Source organism: Coenobita brevimanus, chromosome 74 (genome assembly GCF_032717465.1).
Source record: "Coenobita brevimanus isolate Jiangsu-jjx chromosome 74, ASM3271746v2, whole genome shotgun sequence".
Classification (NCBI taxonomy): domain Eukaryota; kingdom Metazoa; phylum Arthropoda; class Malacostraca; order Decapoda; family Coenobitidae; genus Coenobita; species Coenobita brevimanus.
The window spans coordinates 16,305,757-16,319,362 of record NC_137027.1 but is presented as its reverse complement, the minus strand read 5'-3'; the positions used below and the strand labels follow the sequence as shown (position 1 = coordinate 16,319,362).

The 13,606-nt window shown below is 44.6% G+C and overlaps 1 protein-coding gene across 1 annotated transcript in view; it reads right to left on the bottom strand.

Moving 5' to 3' along the window:
- Positions 1–13,606, bottom strand: part of LOC145407787 (aminopeptidase N-like) — a 364,550-nt gene that overhangs the window by 115,023 nt on the left and 235,921 nt on the right. The window lies entirely within an intron of this gene.

The following is a 13,606-nucleotide window of genomic DNA, read 5'->3' as shown; positions in this document are numbered from 1 at the left end:
CCCATGATATATAATATTTTTCTTTTTTATGCAAGAAAGAAGGAACCAAAGGCTAGGGGCCTGCAAACCGTTCCTTCCAAGAAAAAACAAAAGCGAGCCAAATTCAAGATCCGTTCATTTCAAGATGCCTGGACACACTGCGTTTGAAAAATTGGAGATCATAGGAAGTAGGAAATACAGACAGAGGGAGACAGTTCCAAAGTTGACCTGTTGCATAAATGAAGGACTGGGAGTAACGGTTAACTCTTGCATTAGAGAGTTGGACAGAAAAGGGATGAGAGTTTGTTGCTAGATAGGTGCTACGCACCCGTCGTAGAGGTAGAGGGATGCAAGCAGACAGTTCAGAGAAGCAGCGACCATTGAAGTAGCGATAGAAAAGAGATATATTTGCAACAGTGCGGTGAAGAGACAGAGGTTGAAGGGAGCCAGTAAGAGGAGCAGAGTCGATGAAACAAAAAGCCTTTGGCTCCCCGCTAATGAGAAGAGTTGTATGTGGGGAGCCTCCCCACACAAGAGAGTTGTACTTTACACAGAGGCGAACAAAACCCGTGCATAAAGTCAACAACTGTGCTGGGGTAAAGAAGGTATGGAGTCGGCTTATCATACCTAATCTCTTGGAAGCAGATTTTACAAGAGATGTTCGACCACAGATGCTCTCCTTTCTTTAGAATCTTCCATCTGCCAGGCTTTTGCAACTAACCAGCATCATATCACAGTGTTCTTTGATTTGGAGAAGGCGTACGACACTTCCTGGCGTCATGGTATATTGCAATCTCTTTATGAGTTTGGTCTCCGTGGGCAACTCCCCACTTTTATCCGGGAGTTTTTATCTAATCGTTTTATTCGGGTCCGAGTCGGGAGTGAGCTGTCTACTGCACGTCCCCTTGAGGATGGTGTGCCACAAGGGAGCATACTAAGCGTTACCCTTTTTGCAGTGGCAATTAACAGCATTATTTCTGTGCTCCCTGATGGTGTTCGTGGCTCTCTCTATGTTGACGATTTATCAATCTCTGTCACTGCCTCACGGATGTCAATGGCAGAAAGGAGGATGCAGATGGCTCTTAACCGTGTCTCTAGATGGGCTGATGAACGAGGTTTTCGATTTTCCTTCAAGAAGACCGTTGCCATGCATTTTTGCCGCGTTCGTGGAGTCCACCCTGACCCAAACCTTTTTTTAGATGGGCGTCGTATTTCGTGTTTAAAGGAAACCCGGTTTTTAGGGCTGATTTTTGACAGCCGGTTGACCTGGGTCCCTCACTTGAGGTACGTAAAAGCTGAGTGTCTCAGAGCATTGGGTCTCTTGAAAGTTTTAGCGCACACATACTGGGGAGCTGATCGCAAGACCCTCCTCCTCTTGCATCAGTCTCTGATTTTATCCAAACTTCATTATGGATGTGAAGTTTATTCCTCTGCCTCAGAAGCCCGGCTTCGTATTTTAGATTCCATACATCATGCTGGTGTTCGTCTCGCCACTGGGGCATTCCGATCTTCCCCGATTTCGAGTTTGTTGGCTGATGCTGGTGTCCTTCCTTTAGACTTGCTCCGCTCTTCCCTTTTGATGAGATGTTGGTATCGCTTATCTCGTCTCCCAGACTCTGTGCCCTTTGTCAAGGTCTCTCAAGATTCTCGGTCACCTATTTTTGCCACTCGGCCATCCTTTCCAAAGCCCTTTGGTTTCAGGGTGCAGTCAATTATGTCTAGCTTCTCTGTTCCTTCTGTGCCGATCACTCCACATCGTGTCCCGAGGGTGGGCTACTGGCTTCTCCCCAGGGTGACATTTTGTCGTTTCTTCTCATCCAGTAAGGCCTCCCTTCCTTCTCAGGTTTTATTTTCTCTGTTTTTAGAGCATGCCTCTTCTCATGGGGACTCCATACCAGTTTATACTGATGGATCTAAGTCTGATGTGGGTGTGGGCTTTGGTGTGGTGTTTCCCACCTTCTGTCGAGGTGGGAGCCTCCCTGTGACTGCTTCTGTTTTTACGGCTGAGCTGACTGCTATTTTATTTGCCCTTCAGATTCTCTTCACTCTCCCCCACACTGCTTTTACTGTTTTTAGTGACTCACGAAGTGCTCTTTCTGCAATGGAGTCTTTTAATCCCTCTCATCCTTTGGTTTTATCCATTTTAGAGTGGCTTTTCCTTTTAGGGCGTCGTGAACGTCGTGTAGATTTCTGTTGGGTTCCAACTCATGTAGGAGTGGCAGGGAATGAACGAGCTGATCAGCTGGCCAAGGCGGCAGCGGCTCGTCCCCCTCTTGCACAGTCCCCTCTGTATCGTCTGCCTGGTGCAGATATGCGCTCCTTTATTGCCTTCAGGGTTTGGTGCTGTTGGCAGGAGCATTGGGATGCTGTGGGTGCCAATAAGTTGCACTCGATTTGCCAGAAGGTGGGCTCATTCAGTTACCAGGGCTTCCCTCGTCAATGGGAAACTGCTTTGTGCCGCCTCCGCATTGGCCACACCCGTTTCTCTCACGGTTTTTTAATGGAGAGGGCTCCTCCTCCATTCTGTGATGACTGTCTGGTTCCCTTGACTGTTCAGCACCTGTTGGTGGAGTGTCCTAGTCTTGAGGATTTGCGACGTCGGTTCCTCTCTGACCACCAATCGGATGGTGGTGTGTATCATCTTTCCTCCGTGCTTGGGGAGGATGCCTGTGTCTTGGGAGGGGCAACCCTCTCCTTTGTGAAGGAGGCAGGACTTCTTAAGGATATTTAGAATTTCTCCTTTTTGATTGTGTGGCTTATCCTCTGTTTTTTGTTTTTTGTTTTTTACTTCTTTGTTATACGGCGGCATATGACCCTGGCAGTTGCGCCGCCATGATCATTATTAAAAAAAAAAAAAAAAAAAAAAAAAAAAAAACAAGAGATGCAATATGATCTTTCCAAGATAAGTCACGAGTGAAAGAAACCCCAAGCATGTTCAAAGATGATGCGGAGTTGAGCTGGATATTATTAAACATTAGTGGGTATGCCTGTGGAAGATTATGTCAGGTTGATAGATGCACTAAAAACAAGCAGATTATTTTTACCCCAGTCATAGATACGAGCCAAGACAGAACTTAGGTGTGCCATAGCCTCATTCCTTGTTTGTTGAAATAACTGCTGAGATGGACGTTGCAGGAACCGAATGGATTGGTGAAGGGTGGAATCATCAGTGTACGAGTGGATAGGGTTAGATGTACAGCTTAGAAGGTCACTGATGAATAAAAGGAAGAGAGTTGGTGATAAGACAGAGCCCCGAGGAACACAACTGTTGATAGATCTAGAAGAACAGCAGATACAGAATGACCAGAAAGGAAGCTATAGATGAAGGCACAGATAGAAGGATAGAAACCGAAAGAGGGCAGTTTGGAAATTAAAGATTTATGCTAGACTCGATCGAAAGCCTTTGAGATGTCAAGAGCGATGGCAAAGCTTTCGCCAAATTCCCGAAAGGCGGATGACCAGGAGTCTGAAAGATAGGTGAGAAGATCGCCAGTGGAGCGTCCCTGACGGAACCCATACTGACGATCAGAAAGAAGGTTGTGATGGGAAACATGCTTTAATATTTTTCTGTTAAGAATAGATTCGAAAACTGTGAGACAAAGGATGTTAAAGTAATTGGACGATAGTTAGAGGGTTGGGAATGATCACCCTTCTTTGGGACTGGCTGAATTAGAGCAAACTTCCAGCAAGAAGGAAAGGTACAAGTTGACAGACAAAGGCGAGAGAGTTTGCCTAGGCAGCATGTAAGCACAGAAGCACAGTTATTGAGGATAACAGGAGGGACTTCATCAGGCCCATATGCCTTGTTAGTATTAAGGCCAGTGATAGCAGAAAGTACATCAGTTGAAGAAATTATAATGTCAGCCATGAGGAAGTCAGAGAGGGGAAGTGATGGTGGAACAGCACTGGAATCGTTGAAGGTGGAATTGGAGGAGAAAGTCTGAGCGAAGAGATCTGCTTTATCAGTACAAGAAATAGTTACAGAGCCATCAGAATAGAAGAGAGGAAGGATGATGAGGTAAAGTTGTTCGAAAGGTTTTTTGGCAAGATGCCAGAAGAAGCAGGAAGAATTCGAGTTGGAGAGTTGAGAGCATTTAGCACGGATGATATTATTTTTAGCAAAGCGAAGAACAGACTTAACATGATTCCGGGCAGAAACATAAGCAAGATGTGATTCAGGGGTGGCTTGACTCTAATACCTTTTATAGGCCCTCTCCTTGTTGTGGACAGCATTAGAACAAGCGTGATTAAACCAAGGCTTTCTTGCATTAGTCAAAGGATATGAGAAGGAAATGTATGCTTCCATGCCCGAAAGAATAACCTCCATAATGCGCAATGCACACTCAAATGGCTCCCGGCCATGGAAGCAATAATCATTCCAGGGAAAATCAAAGAAGTACTGCCTGAGGGCCTCCCAATCCGCAGCTCCAAAGTGCCACAGTCAACGTTTCTTTGGAGGGTACGCAGGCCATACTGGAGCAATAGGACAGGTCAAGATAATAAGGTTGCGTTCGGAGAAGAGGAAAGATTAACAGTGTAAGCAGAAGGATTAGTTGTAAGAAAGAAGTGAAATATGTTGGAGCTCTCTCCAAGGTGGTCAGGGATATAGGTAGGGTGCTGTACAAGCTGCTCTAGGTCATTAGGGATAGAAAAGATGTAGGCTTGTTCACCAGGCTGATCAGTGAAAGGAGAGGAGAGCCAAAGGTGGTGGTGAACACTAATATCTCCTAGAATGGAGATTTCAGAAATAGGAGAAATGGATTGAATGTGTTCCATCATAGAAGTAAGATAGTAGAAGAATTTTTCATAGTCAGTAGAACTGGGAGTTCAGTAAACAGCGCAGATATATTTAGTCAGAGAATGCCATGAAAGCCGAAGCCAGAGAGTAGTGAATTCAGAAGAATCAAGTTCAGGAACACGAGAGCAAGATAGATTGTTGTGTACATATACACAACAGCCACCTTTGGCTTTGAAATGAGTATATAGAATGTAGGAGGAAACAAAAAAGGGTTTGCTGTGAGTTGTCTCAAACACCTGAGTCTCAGGCAGGAAGAGAAGATGAGGTTTAGAGGAGAGGTGATGTTCGACAGAGAGAAAGTTAGAGGAAAGGCCACGAATGTTGCAGAAATGAAGAAAAAGTGAGTCAGACAGTGGTTCCAAATATCTCTCTGAGTTGTCACCGGGAGAGGGGTGGATGCTGGGGGAATTTATGGTCCCCCCCCCTACAGGGGACTCCGAGGCCAGATTTGATTGCGCCATTTTACTTTTTAAATTTTGAAAAGGAAGTGTAGTGTGTACTGTGCATGTAATTTGGTGCTGACAATTAGAGAAACTTGTATTGGAGTGCATGCTGGCCTACACTCTGTGTTATTGAGACACTAAAAAAGTTCAGCAAAGGGGGATGGTCAGGAACTAGTCCCGAGGGCTGATGAAATGGGAAGTCAAGCTTTCCTTGTCATCAGCTTTCCATCCACCTAGGAAGTACTGCCCTGCTCTACTGGTGCTACAGTCTACTCCTCATATATATATATATATATATATATATATATATATATATATATATATGGTAGGTGGAGCTCGTTAGCCTTGTTTGGCAGTCCACCTTGCAGATGGAAAACTCTGAGATAAAACATGGATAGCCATAGCCACGGATTCCATGCCCATCTCCATAGGCTAGTGGTGAGCACTCTCCTGACATTGGAGGCTGAGGTGGGGTTTGCATCAATTCACCATAAAAAAATGAAAGGACAGCATTTGGGAGCCGAATACTAATCGCCCGCCAGAACATGCTGTTGGCCAAGTCCAAGATTTTGGCCATATCTTTATACCCTGAAGGTTTCATGTTGATAAATCAAGCCATTCACAAGATAATAGATGTTAAAGGCCGGAGATAAAAATTAGTTGACTTTTGGCAGCCATTTTGGTGACCTTAACCTTAACCCCGAGTGCCCATTTTCGAACTCGGCCAAGATTTTGGCCATATCTTGCTACCTTGAAGGTTTCATGTTGATAGCTCAAGCCGTTCATGAGATATAATGGGAACAGACACACACACACACACACACACACACACACACACACACACACACACACACACACACACACACACAGGCAGGCAAAACTTTGTTGCTCCGCCTTCTAAAGGCAGGTGATAAAAAACAACCTTACATGCAACAAGAGAACAATGACGTTTAGGGGTCAGTTTGTGTTGCCTGACCCTGACCCTGTTTTGCCCAGAGGGTCTTGCCTCGGGTAACGGCCTGGCTGGGCTTGTGGGGCCCGGTCATACTGGCACCCACCATCATGATTGTTGGGGAAAGTCTACTAGACCCCTGCAACTGGATAATTGGGGAACCCCTAGCCCAAACTCTGTTTTTGATTCGCTTTGTGGTGGTGCAGAGGACTCGAAAGTTCGAGGTTCCAAGCAAAGGTTTAACCTTCAGAAGGCACTGCAGGTTGGGGCTTAAGTGTTCTAAGCCTTTCAAAGGATGATCGACTACATTTGTTGTCACGAGAGTTGGGGTGATTTGGGCTCGGCATAGCTGCACTCTCTGAAGTGAGGTGACCCTGGAATGGTGAGACCAGTAACACTTGTTACACATACTACTGGTCTGGCTGTGATGATGGTGCCCATCTTAGGGGTCGTCGCTGTGGCAATTGCTGCTCATATTGTCTCCTGTGTCGACAGGATTACTCCGGTTGATAAGCATTAAGTGCTGGAGAGACTGAAGCACTTCTCGGGCTTCACCTCTATAATACAGTGTATGCTCCAACTGAGATGAGTGATCTTGAAAAGAAAGAGCTATTCTACACCAAACCTGCCTCTGTTGTGGAACAGTGCCCATTGTGGGATACACCCCTGGCCTTACTGACAGGGAGGGCTTCAGGCATTGTGTAGGTCCCCATGGCTCTGGAACCAGGAATTCCTTCTGGATTTTGCAAAATCCCTTAAGTTAAGAATGGCTGGATCCTGGTTTCAGCAGGCAAAACTTCACCTCTGGACATGGTATCCCAATACCAAGGGGATTGCTAAGGAGATTGATCACATATTTGTTAGTAATCACTGAAGGATCCTTCAGAACTGCAGGGTTTTCAGGAGTGCAGAGTTCTTTGCTACACATCACAGACTTGTTGCAGCTCTAAGGCAGCAAACCAAAGAGATCCTCAAGATGCCACCAAAAAAGGACCCATCTCGAGAAACTCAGGGATGAGAAGTGTTTATATGTGTATGCAGTAGCAGTCTCAAATCTGTTTCAAGTGCTCAGTACTGTTGAGGATCCTGTTGAACGATAGGATATCTTTAAGCGTGCTACCCTAGCAGCAGCTGATAAGTGTACAAGAGACCACCCGAGATCAAGGAGGGGGGATTCATCTCGCAAGGGACACTGACCTCAACTGAGGAAAGTCGTGCTGCCAGACTGGCTGGGGTTCGGGAACAGCACAGACGCCAATCTCGACAGACACGAGATGCACTGAGACGGGACAAGGAGAGGTGTAAGGGAACCTGCAAAGGAGGTGGAAGGCATTTTTCATGCAAATGACTTTGACCCACCTACCGACTGCTGTCCCACCAATTGACGAAGCTGTGCCTTCTCTAGATGAAAACAAGAAGGCAGTGCCTAGGTTGAAAAGTGGTAGAGCAGCTGATGTTTGTGACATCAAGGCAGAATTGATGAAAGCCGGGGGCAAAGTCATGATCAGGGGGTTATGTGCAGTCATAGAAGCCATTTGGCAGACTGGTATCATTCCTCTTGATTGGACAAAGTGTTTGGTCACTCCTATCTGGAAAGGAAAAGGAGACCAGAGTGACTGTAGAAACTACCATGGTATTACAGTGTTCAGTGTGCCAGGCAAAGTTCTTGCCCACATTCTCCTGATATGTATCCATGACCGTTTGCTAAAGTTTCAGAAGCCTGAGCAATCCGTATTCACGCCCAAGAAGTCTACTGCTGACCGAATCCTAGCTCTTCGAGTTCTTGTGGAACGCCATCTTGAGTTTCAACAAGGTCTACAAGCAGCCTATGTGGATCTCAAGAAGGCATTTGATTCAGTAAATCCTGAGGTACGATAGCAACTCCTGTGACTCTTTGAGATCCCCAAAGTGATAATCTGATCGACTGCTGGCTTGTATTTAGACACTGAGAGTACTGTCAAGTGTGTGTAAGGGATCATCCAACATCTCAGTGAGTTCTGATGTAAGACAAGGATGTGTCCTTGCCTCCACACTTTTCAACACATGTATGGATTTGGTACTGGACTGGGCTGTGAGTCTAAGTCACTGTAAGGTATCAATTGGCAATTTCAGGGTTACCAACCTAAACTTTGCTGATGATGCAGCTATCCTTGCAGAGTTGTTGGAGTTACTACAGAGTGCCCTCGATGAATTTCACGAGAATGCAAAGCCACTGGGATTAAAGGTCTCTTGAGCCAAGACCAAGGTCCAGGCATTTGATGGCTTGTTGGATGAAGCAGTTCAGTCAGCCCAGGCATGTGGTGAGGATATAGAAGTCTTGCAAAGATACAGTTATCTTGGTAGTGTGGTCCATGACAATGATGGGTCAGACTGCGAGATCTCTCGTTGCACTGGTCTGGCCTAAGGGGTTGTGGATTCACTCAATTCTGTTATTTGGTGCTGTCGTTAACCATCTGCATAACGAGCGACTACTCGGGGAGCCTGAATCGAGGCCTATTACCTACATAATACATCAATGCCAGTTCCAGCTATATGGACACATGGCTCATTTTCCTGAGTCTGATCCTGCTCACAGGGTAATCTCTGAATGAGTTAACCCAGGATGGAGGAGGCCAAGGGGAAGGCCACGTAACTCATGACTGGAGCAGGTCAATCACTCCTGTCGGAAGATACATAGAGGAGGAAGTGTCGCTGCCTGGAGGGTGCACAAAGGGACCCGCATTGGTGGAGTCAGAGGGTGAGTGAGGTTGTGCACCCTGCGGCATTTGCCCCTTGTTAATGATGATATATATTTGCCAGCTCATGCTGCCCTTATTGACTGTCACATTTTCTTGCTTGGTTACTTTCTTTTGGCCAGTTCCATGCTGCCCTCATTGTTAGCCACGTTTTCTTTCTTTCTTTCTTCCTTGTTTAATTATGGCAGGCACTTTTACTCTTCAGAATTAACCCCTAACCGTCGAGTGTCGGTCAGAACTGTCAAGACATCAGTGGCTGGGCGGAGCCAGGTGTCGGTCAGAACCGCACTTGTTTTCACGCCACAGTTTGAAGTGGCCACCATTTGATCCCATCACCAAAAGCCAGGGAAAGACTCCTGCCAACCGAGCCAACCGCATCTCAGTTGTCTCTGTGATCTTGCCAAGTGTAAGACAATATTTTCTTAACCCTTCTCGTCCAATCCCATTCCCACCTCACGTAGGCTTTTGCTTCATCCACCCCTGCCAAGCCTCTTTCCAAGAATACTAGGAAAGGACTCAGTGGTAGTGCCATAGGGCATGCCATTGGCACCACTGTGTCTAGTTCATCTATTAATGGAGAAATTATCTTGTTGAGAGTGAAGCCAAAATTGGCCACAAGCTAAAGCACAAATACAGCCTACCTCTCGCATCAAAAATTACTCCACTTCATTACGTCATTGCTCGTTGCCTAGCAACAGCCGAAATAAAGCTTTTTTCGTACTTTTCACGTTTTGAGGTGTAGAAGCATTAAAAATGTGCATAGAAAGCTCTGACTTCTTGAGGGCATTCTCTATCAGAAGTGCACCATTCATTTGTCTCTCCACTAGTTTTCGAGTGGCAACCCTGTGAAGATTGGCCTCAGTATTCCTAGCAACCAGTACCCATTTTCAAAAATGTCCCCTTAGTTCCCCAACAGCTCAATGGAATGGAATGAGACTTTGCATACTTATAGCCACTGACTAGCACTAGATTTTCTTCAGCATTTTGGAGATGAAGCATTGTTCTTTTAGAAAGCTAAATTATATGGGTTTCAAACAAAAGGTGCAGCTAGAGACCTATAAACATGTGATGAATGCTGTCACAACCGGTGTGCTTTCACTGCGTCTATAGTAACGTTTTCCTGCTGACTAGCACTAGAAACCAGCCTTGGAAACGTTTTCCTGCCTTTACCGCATTAAAGCATATCTAGGAAATTAGTATAACTACTAAAGAATAATATCATGAAGAACTTACGTATTGTATACCTATGTGGAAGACCAGGGGTCGAAGGTCGTCAATTGCAAAAACAGTGAAAATAGCTAAAATCATGATTATGCTCATGCAAAATGCTAAGGCTAGGGCAATGATTCTTGGGTGGAATGTTGCACTGGAGTACCTCCATACAAAAGTGAGTGTCGAAACTCACTTCCAGTCGCTGGCAGCGTCACCTAGAAGATGTATCTCTGGTGGGTCACTCTGTGAACTTCAGGTTCCCTAGCTCCTCAGTGGGTGGATGGAATTGAATGAAACTCGGCATGCCTATATACGTTAATGAGTACTAGAAGTGTGTTTCGTACATGCATGACCTACTGTATATCTGCCAGATCAGGGGGCAAAGTTCATCAAGTGCAGAAAATATGAAAAGCACTAAAATTACGACCTTGCCGGTACAAATTCCTAAGGCTCCGAAGATTATTAAGCCAGGGCCATGATTCTTGGGTGGGATGTTGTTCATTGGTACCGCCATACATGAGTGACATTTCATGCCGAAACTCACTTTCGGTCGCTGACAGAGTTTGGTCGGTCTTAGAGCTGGCCATCGTCGCCTACTGCTTGTATAAGCAACTGTTAGTTACAGCTGTCCTTTCAGTAATATTTTAGTTTCATCAAGATGCGGAAAGTTGTCAACCAGTGGGATTTCTTAAGTACAGTAGATATTTTATACACAATGTGTACACTACCACCAAAAAGGCAGTGTGTGGGCAGAGTTATTAGATTTTAAATGCGAGTGAGTGAGATATAAAACAAGTTGTTAGGCTATGTTACGAGTCTACATGACACGCACAGTGCAGCCTTACAGTGTGGGAAAGGTATGTGTGAGTGTGAAGGAATGAAGTCCTTAGGTTCTGGTGAAGTCCTTGTGTTGTGGTTCCCATTCTCGTGCAGGGGTCACCATAGGAACAGCTTGGTCTTGCATTTATCGATGGTAATATTAGTGTCCATGGTAATGGAGATAACTTTAGTTTCAGAATTTTGCCAAGGTGCGAGAGTTGATTCTTATGACCAACTGTATGCAAGATTGTTGATGTGGCGCTGATCCTCTGAAGTCATTGTGACCCAGCAGAGAACAACAGAAAGGTTTGTTGTGGCAGCTTGATAAGCTTTTCTTTGAGAATGTCAGGCAGACGAAGGTCTTTTACAGCAGCTAGGCTCGGTTTGAAAGACAACTTTACTAACTGCTGGTTCTCTGCCTACCCTCTCTTCGCCTTACTATCATTTCACCACGTTATCAGCACAGGAGATAATGAACCGAAGAAGGACTCAAGTGGGATGTAGAAAACTGGAATTCATTAGGAAAGCCGTGACAGAGTGAGCTTCCAGTTGATCCAATGATGTGACGCCAACTCAGACTGCTACCTGCTCTACGTCTCTTGGTGGGAGGGGACGATAAGGTAGTGGATGAAGTTCTATTGTAATGGGAGTTTCATCATGGAACAATGGCAGACTGAAGGTTGTAAGGCCGACATAAAAGTAACTCCAGCAATGTGATCCAAAGAGCATGATCGGGTGGTGGTGCTGATGAAGAACTGGGTTATGACGTCTTGGCAGGACCTGGCAACTGAGGACTTGTTTTGGTCTTCTTTGCTTTCCACTTTGAATCTTGTCCACTGGAATTTCTTGTCACATTGTAATATTTACTTTCAAACTCCGTTTCATGAAAATTATTCGCGGTATTATCCCTTTCAGCTCGAGAACTTAACTTATAAAACTGCTCATTCTTAATACCACACAGTTTTATTCAGCTAAGGTTAGACGTTCAGATCAAAGGGGTTAAGTATAGCCTTGCGTACCCGTGGACAACAATCCTTTGGGACTCATCCAGAGCTAAAGTAGCATCGTCTCACAGCGCCGAGGTGAATATATCACTGGGCTGAAGGGCTTTACCAGCATCTCAAATGTTACTACTACCATAGTGGGTGCATTCATCCACCTCTCCCCAGCATAACCATTATTTTCACATCTTCCCTTTCAACACTATCATCACCACTACAGTCAGCAAATAAAGCATCATTGCTGTCACAGTCGTGGCGTTTCATGTAAGAGATTACTGTCATAAACATTTTTCCATTTATTTTTTATATTACCGTAACTTTATCTGAGTACTATCATTATATTTCATAATTATGATCATCAACTAATAAAGTGTGTAGCATTCATCAAATTCTTGTCAATGGAACCAGCGAGGAAAAAGAAAAAAAAAAGGAAAAAAAAGCTTTCCACCCCAACCCCCCCTCCCAGCACCACCACCAACCATGGCCCCAAAGAGCTCTCAGAAGATGAATGACAGTCTCTGACTCCTGTCTCTCAAAACACCTTATTCCTTGGCTGCTGTCACATTTAAGAACATCCCCTTTTTAGAGAGCAACATCATGTATTATCTGAGAAATCCCGTAAGAGCACTGAAAGCCCAGTGTTCCTACCACCGCAATAATCCCGCGCCACCCTCCGATCCCTTGAATCAGATGACGATTTTAATTTACTGCTACTTCCCCATGATTATATTCTGCTTGAGTGAGACCTCTTTCAGTGAGAGGGTTAACAAAGACTACATCTTACACCCGCATTTTGATATAATTTTTCCTCAGCTTGAGTGAAAGCGTCTGTTGGTAGCAGTAATTAATATTAAAGCGTTTGTCGATAGCAGTAATTAATATTAAATTTCCCGGTGTCACTAACCAAGGAAAAACTGCCGCTCTTCACCAGATTATTTAATTTTCGACATCAAAGTCGGTCTACTAAACGCCGTTCATTTTATGTGCCCTCTGTGTCACTAAAAGGAAGGGAGAAATTATAGTAACATTATTTTAGTCACTGCGACAAGGAAGCGAGGCTGTATTATAGTAAAAGAAAATAAAGAAATGGTGGGCTGACTCTACCATCTCGGTTTGGGGACGTTTATTATTCTTTCCTTCCTTAAATATCGATAAGCTTTATTTTAAATCCATTTCATGTACTTGTCAATCAAAACAAAAATAAAGTGTTATGAGAGAAAATTAACGATTCTTCAATAAGAAATATTAGCCCGACATGGCTGAAGATCGTACGTTAGGATTATAAACAATAACACACTAACGTGTGTCTACTGCCCCGCTGGACCAACTGTACAAGGATCATGGATAACCGTTGCAGAGAAAATGGACAGTGCCTAGACTGAAGTATTTCCTGAAGTCTAGAAGAATACCCTGTGCAGGGTACACCACTGGCGTGTTGTTTTGACTTTTTGTACTGTATTTTGGAGCCCTCGGCATCGTCGGATTTCGGCCGGCGGTCTCGTCTCTGCACGATTTTGGCTTTAAACATCGTATAATTTTCATCTGAAAAACTTTGTAGATTTTCTTCAGCATTTTGGAGATGAAGCATTTGTTCTTTTAGAAAGCTAAATTATATGGGTTTCAAACAAAAGGTGCAGCTAGAGACCTGTAAACATGTGATGAATGCT